A 7695-nucleotide genomic window follows, 5' to 3' on the forward strand; every position below is an offset into this window, starting at 1 on the left:
ACTCTTGCATAACAGCTTAAGTTCCTCAAAATCAGCACTAGTAGGTGCAGCTGTACTTCCCTGTTGAGGATATGATTGCCTTGTAGCATACTGCTGTGGTTGCTGGAATCCAGGTGGGTTAAACTGTTTACTCACTCATTGCTGATATGGTGGCTGAATAGCATTCTGATTATTCCCCCAGCTGAAATTTGGATGATTTCTGTTATTAGGATGATAGGTCGCTGGCACATACTGCTGTTGTCGCTGATAATTATTCATATACTGAACAGATTCGCTGACAAGAGAACACTGATCCGTAGCATGAGAACCTGCAGAAAGCTCACAAACCATAGCTATTTGATTAACTCCATATGTAGCCAGAGAATCAACCTTCATTGATAGCGCTTGAAGCTGGGCTGCAATAGCGGTGGCTGCATCAACTTCCAGAATACCTGCTACCTTACCTGACGTCATCCTCTGAGTTGGGTTTTGATGTTCATTTGCAGTCATAGTCTCTATAAGATTATACTCCTCAGTATAGCTTTTAGCCCATAAGGCACCTCCAGCTGCTGCATCGAGCATGGGCCGATATTGGGCCCCCAAACCATTATAGAAACCAGTGATCACCATCCAATTAGGCATTCCATGATGTGGACATTTTCTCAACATTTCCTTGTAGCGTTCCCAAGCCTCGCACATAGATTCTGTAGGTTGTTGCACAAACTGAGTAAGAGCACTCCTCATAGCAGCAGTCTTTTCCATCGGATAAAACTTCACCAGAAACTTTTGCGCAAGATCTTGCCACATAATGATGGACCCAGCTAGTTCAGAATGTAACCAGTCTTTAGCCTTGTCCCTCAGTGAGAATGGGAAAAGCCTCAACTTAATAGCCTCATCAGTCACGCCATTATACTTAAAAGTGCTGCAGATCTCGACAAAATTCCTTATGTGCATGTTGGGGTCTTCCGTCACTGCTCCTCTAAAAGAAACAGAATTCTGCACCATCTAAATAGTGCCCGGCTTGATTTCAAAGGTGTTAGCTTGAATAGCCGGATGAAGAATGCTTGACTGAATATCATCAATTTTTGGCCGAGAAAAATCCATAAGAGGTGGATCAGCTTGAACAATATGATCACCCATGTTTACTGGTTCTTTCCGCTCAGTTCCTGAATCCGAATCTTCAAAATCTAACTTCTCCAGAATATCAAGAACTTCGTCTGTCTCCTCAGCTATATCTAAAGTCCTCTTGCGAGTACGAGAACGAGTTTGCATAAACGCTTGCTAAAGTACCTGAAACACAACCGGAAATAATAAGTAACTACTACGTCCTAATCACTGAGTCCTAATGACCAATGATGGTAAGTACATAAACTAAACAAATACGCCGAGTCCCCGGCAGCGGCGCCAAAAACTTGTTAGGGCGAAAACACACGCTAATATTCACGCAAGTATACACGTTCGCAAGTAATATAGAATACTTTCTAGTTCGTTCCCACAAAGACTCGGACTAATTTATTGTCTAATTAAACTCACTCACCAATGTATGATTACTTCTCAATGTTAAGACACTAACACTTAGAATTGTTGACTAAATATTAACTACAATTAGCTACATAATTAATCACTTAATTAACACTTCAAATTATCAATAATAAAACACTCATGAGATCACAACTTCATTACTACTTCCTTCAATAGTCATTGTTATTACCTTTAGCATGTGATAGTGATGATATTAATCGAATAACACAAAACTGATAAAAGCCAACTTTCATTGTACTAATACCATTCTACCAACATCCACAATCAAGATAGAAGTTGAATAGTCATCAATTATGTTGAGTTCCTATATGTCTACAGAAATTGACAACACAACGATTTAAGCACAAGTTATTCCTTTTGATTACATAGGGCAAATAAAACTGTTAGAGTTACCCACTAATCATGCACAACGTACATGAACCTATGCTAGCATGGCAAGTTCTAAATCTCAAGATCCACCGTCGCTTCACAAGAGATTAACACCCTATCTTATATGTTCGCAACGCACATAAGACGAATACGCACAACCAAAACTAGATATCATACAATCATCACACACTAAAGTATTAAACAATTAACTAAAGAATTCCATAATAAATCCGTTGCAACCCCATGATCACGATTAGCCAATAATAGCACTTATCGTCATCATGGGTTCATATGAAATCATGATAAACAAATACAAGAAAATAATAACTAAACTAATTATATTAAATCAGAGTACGTCACAAGAGTAAATAGGTTCAAGGTAAGAAACTAGCATCCAACGTTACAACGAAACAAGAATCACAAGAAAATATGTTTCCTCTTCGTTGCTGTGCACTAAACGGTCTTCTTCCTTATCTCCTTCGCTCCTTGTGTAATACCACGATCCTCTCTCGTGAAAACGTCTCCAAATCTACTTATATAATAGTCCCATAAAACTCAGATTACATAGAAGTGGAAGCCAAACAGAAATAGAAGTCCTAAAATAAATTATTTTTTTCCCGACCCTGCGCGGCCGCTCAGCATAGCTGAGCGGGCGCTCAGCTTTCTGCGCGGCCGCTCAGCTATGCTGAGCGGGCGCTCAGGACCCTTCTGGAAAATTCCTGAGTTTGCTCCGTTCCTTCGCCGTAATCTTCCCATTTCTTCCCTCTCTCAATGATGAACACATGCCAAGGCTTATTCTTGATGATTACTCCCCCGAAATGCAACAAATACCCTGAAACGCATAAACACTAGAAAAACGCATCAAATACACAAAATACTTGATTTCAAGACACCAATTTAAGCCATTTTAAGACGTTCTAAGTGGTATAAAATGCCACTTATCACTCTTCTTCTGACTTGGAGTAAATCAAGATGTCATCAATGAATACAATCACAAATTTATCCCAATATTTCTTGAATACTCTATTCATCAAATCCATGAATGCTGCTGGCGCGTTTGTCAAACCGAATGCCATTACCAAAAACTCGTAATGCCCATATCTTGTACGAAACGCAGTCTTTGGAATATCTTCAGCTTTAATCTTCAATTGATGATAGCCTAATCACAAATCTATCGTTAAAAACCATGCTGCTCCTTTTAGCTGATCGAACAAATCATCGATTCTCGGTAAGGGATACTTGTTCTTGATAGTGAGTTTATTCAATTCCCTATAGTCAATGCATAATCGCATGCTGCCGTCCTTCTTTTTCACAAATAACACCGGTGCACCCCATGGGGATACGCTAGGTCGTATGATGCCTCGGTCTAGAAGATCTTGCAGTTGCGTTGACAATTCCTTCATTTCGACTGGAGCCATCCGATATGGAGCTTTCGAAACTGGTTCTGTACCTGGTGCTAGATCAATTGTGAACTCAATTTCTCGATCTGGTGGTAACCCTGGAAGCTCGTCTGGAAAGACGTCTGGAAACTCGCACATAATTGGAATGTCTTCTATTCTAGGACTTCCTCTTTCAGTATCTAACACGTAAGCTATGTACGCCTCACATCCTTATCGAAGCAATCGTTTAGTCTGCATCACAGTAAGAAATTTCTTTTGATATTTTTCTCCTTTGAAAATTATCGTTGCATTCTCCGCAGTTCGCAATTTGACTCTCTTATTCGCGCAATCTATATGAGCGTTATGACATGCTAACCAATCCATTCCCAAGATAATATCGAATTCTCCTAGCTTAAAAGGAATTAAATCTACCGAAAAATGATGTCCGGCTATTTCTATATCACACGCAGGACATACTCGATCTACCGGAACTTGGTCGTCATTCGCTAATTTTATAATTAACGTTTCGCCCAACCATTCGATTTCACAATGTAATTTATCAAGAAATTCTTCAGAAACAAATGAACGAGTAGCTCCAGAATCAATTAATACTTTTGAAATTACGGAATTCACCAAAAGCGTACCTGCAATAACACTCGGACTCTGCACCGCTTCTTTCATGGTCATGTTAAAAGTTCTTGCTTTGGGTTTATTAGGCGACGGCGGAGGTAATGCTAGCACTCTCGGAACACTGGCTGCCATAGCTGATCCTTTGCAATTTCTGGCGATATGCCCTTTCTTTCCACACTGGAAATAAGTCATCTCTGCTGTTCTACCTGTTGGACATTCGTTAGAATAATGCCCTCTCTGCTTACACCGATAACACGTTACATCCCTTTTGATACATACACCAGTATGCTTTCGATTACATGTCTTGCAGTACGGCACTAGAACTCTGACCATTCCCTGCTGACTGGAGGTTTGGAAACGATTACCTGTCTTCTGTGAACCTTGTCCTATCCTTTTAAAATTCAAATTTGCCCGGGCTTGGAATCCCGGCTTACTGCTGGAGCGATCTTGGAAACTTCCCTGTCCCTTGTCTTGCTGAGATCTTTCACTTTCCCCTTCTATAATCAAAGCTTTCTGAACTACGGCGGTATACGTCGTTAATTCGAAAACTGCAACTTGGCCACGAATCCATGGTCGTAACCCTTCTTGAAACCTTTGAACTAGTTTTTCTTCAGTGTCAACCTGTTCTGGAACAAACCTAGCCAACTCAGTAAATTTGGCTTCATATTCTGCCATGGACATATTTCCCTGCTTCAGTTCTAGAAACTTAATCTGCATTTGATTCTTCACATAGCGAGGAAAATGCTTTTCTAAAAACAACTCTTTAAACCTATCCCATGCAATAACTTCTTCACCCTCTAAGGCCTTTTTAGATTCCCATCAATAATTCGCCTCTCCTTTCAACAAGTAACTAGCAAAATCAGTCTTCTGGTCCTCACCTATCTTTACTAGTGCGAACGCTTTCTCTACTTCTTTTAACCAGGTGGTAGCTTTAATAGGATCAGTAGTCCCTTCAAACTCTGGAGGTTTAACTGACTGAAACTGCTTAAAAGTAACAACAGGTAATACTTGTGGTAATTGAAGCTCAGGATGAGGTGGCTGTTGTAACATTTGTTGTTGTATCTGCTATTGCTGATGTTGCATCTGCTGCTGCATCATTACCATCTGTTGTTGCATCAGATGGAACATTTGGTTCATGGTCTCATTAGTCTGATCTTCAGAATTGCTGTTAGAGGTCTCAGCCATAGTCTTTCTTTTTGGTGCCATCTTCTTCTGATAATAAAACAGGTGATATTTATTTAACAGTTTAATAAACAATCGACAATATGTATGGAAAACAATTTATCCTGTATTCATAACATGGTTTATTTAAAGAAAACAGTTGCTGAGTGTACAGACTGGAAATGTAAACAGTTAAATAAATAATTGTTTTTTTTTCAACAAGAATTATAATATTAAAAACTGTAAAGTGAAAGTAAATGCTGTAAAACTGTAAAGACTGAAATTTAAATAAAAGAATTTGAAAAAGTTCATCTTATATATATGTGACACCAGCTTCAGGTGTAAATGCTTGATACAAAAAGTCTCAGGCTACTGATCATCACTACGGCTACAAGTCACACTATCGCTACAAGTTAAACTACTACTACAAGTTAAACTACTGATACACACATACACACTACTCACTAGGTTATACTATGCTGCCTCTATATACACATGTACTCTGGAGTTACCGTCTCAAACCCTCTCAGAACCCAGGCGGAATACGCCTAAGCTCCTCTCTAAGTGCCTGGACCAAAGTCTGTGCCAAGCGAAAAACCCTATAGAACTCTGCAAAAGAAGGAGGTCCATCATGAGTCAAATCATCCAGCTCCCAAGTAGCACTCATCAACACTGACTGTAATCGCTGTCTCATATAATAATCCGGCTGTAGGGCCGCTAACGGTCCTCTGTCCCTCTGATCAAACAGATGCATAATCTCCCGACACTGTGCCCGCCAATACTCCACATCATCCCTCATAACTCTATACTCATGGTATGGTACCATATACGGCTGAGCAACCTGACCTACTGACTCCTGAGAAGGAACCCTCAGAATACCTGCACCCTGCTGGGGTAAACCTAATTGTAGATCCATATCATGCTCTCCCATCCCCTCTACTGGAATCATCTGAACTATGTCTGGCTCTGGGGCATGCACTGGTATTGGAGGTAACAATGGTGGTGGTGGTAACTCCTGCTCAATACCTAGTATAAACTGGTGCTCAATAGGTAAAGGAACCATCGACTCGAAGAACTCAAATTGATCAAACATCTCTATGGGGTCATGCACTATCCCCTATACAGTGGTACCGGCTCCTGTGACAATGGTGGTGGAGGTGGTAGAGGAGGAAACATATGCTAAGATACTGGAGGTATGGCTGGTGCTACTGGCCCAGTGATTGTCCTCTCGGAAGATGCAGAATAACCAGAAGATGCCATCTGATAATATACCAAAGAAAAGAAAAGGTCATTAACAATCCTAAGATTATTTCCCTATTCTAATCTGACCTAAATCCTAACACTATTCATCCTAATTTGACTATCCCTATCTTATGTGATCTCCATATCCTATCTTAATCCTAATGTTCTTGTTTTCAGGGACCAAACCTACAGCTCTGATACCAAACCTGAACGCCCTCCAGACCCGGGGTATAAGTCTGGGTTACTAGCTAATCACCAAACCTGTACAATCTGATTAATAATTAATAAAGAAATGAAATTAAACCCCTTAAAACTAACCAGGATCTTTTTAGGTTGAAGTATGAAAACAAGAACCACTAACTACTTTTATTACAAACCAACATTCAAAGTCTCACAAACTCTCTTTATTACAAACCATTGTCTAATTTATTTTAAACTAAGTTCAACTTTTATTCAAACACACACACCTACTATCTATCAACACTCCACCTGCTCGGGCAACTCAAAGCTTTCTTCCTGGATTGGGATCAACACCTTGGGTATAAGAGGATCCCGAGGCTTGACTCGCTTCTTTACCACTCGAGTCCTGATTGGTTTCATATCCCTTCTTAACTGAAAACAATAAGGTGAATAACAACAAAAGGGGTGAGCCAAAAGTTGCTCAACAAGTCCACAAACATATAAATAGTGTTAAAGCATTTTAAATGAATCCGCCATCCTAGGTATATCTGCCAAGATATAACCTCACGAGAGTAAAAAGAAGGCCATTACTGGCGAGTACAAATAAACTAAACTGGACACAAGTTCGCATCTATATTCTGCTGATCAGTCAGAATATAATGCAGATCCATATCTCAATATATAGATCCAGTCGGGTAGCCAGGCACTACGGCCCACGTCGAGGCACCAGTCATCCCGGTCCTCAGGATTAAGACACACTCAATCCCAAAATATCATTATCCAGTCCATCACTTAGCAACCGGGACAATCGGTATGCTTTGATATATACCAAACACTAGAATATATCAATCTCCATGTGATACCAATAGAATATGAATCAAGAATCCAAAGAACCGGAGAAATCAAGAATTGAAATGAAATATGAACAAAGGAATAGGGATTGTATATTAGTGATCAAGAACAATAATCAAGAGAATGTAAATGTGATAAATATTTGAATCAATATCACTATTCTGAAAGTAGAATAGAGGAAAAACTTGCATTCTGCGCGACTTACTGTAATTGAATCACTTATGTCTATCACCTTGGACTATTACCGACTCAACTAGCCTGGCTGGCTTAGCTTCTGTTGGCAAAACAGACTGGTTAAGTCACGTCGTACTTCATTTGCATCTTGAATCGACTTCAAACTGATCCTAACATCTACCCATGC

At 39.8% G+C, this 7695-nt stretch overlaps 1 non-coding gene across 1 annotated transcript; it reads left to right on the forward strand.

Moving 5' to 3' along the window:
- The first annotated feature begins 619 nt into the window (after positions 1 to 619).
- Positions 620 to 726, forward strand: LOC141722484 (small nucleolar RNA R71). Its single transcript, XR_012575504.1, has one exon. It is a non-coding gene; the product is annotated as a small nucleolar RNA R71 (small nucleolar RNA).
- Positions 727 to 7695: the final 6969 nt, after the last annotated feature.

Source organism: Apium graveolens, chromosome 4 (assembly GCF_009905375.1).
Source record: "Apium graveolens cultivar Ventura chromosome 4, ASM990537v1, whole genome shotgun sequence".
Taxonomy (NCBI): domain Eukaryota; kingdom Viridiplantae; phylum Streptophyta; class Magnoliopsida; order Apiales; family Apiaceae; genus Apium; species Apium graveolens.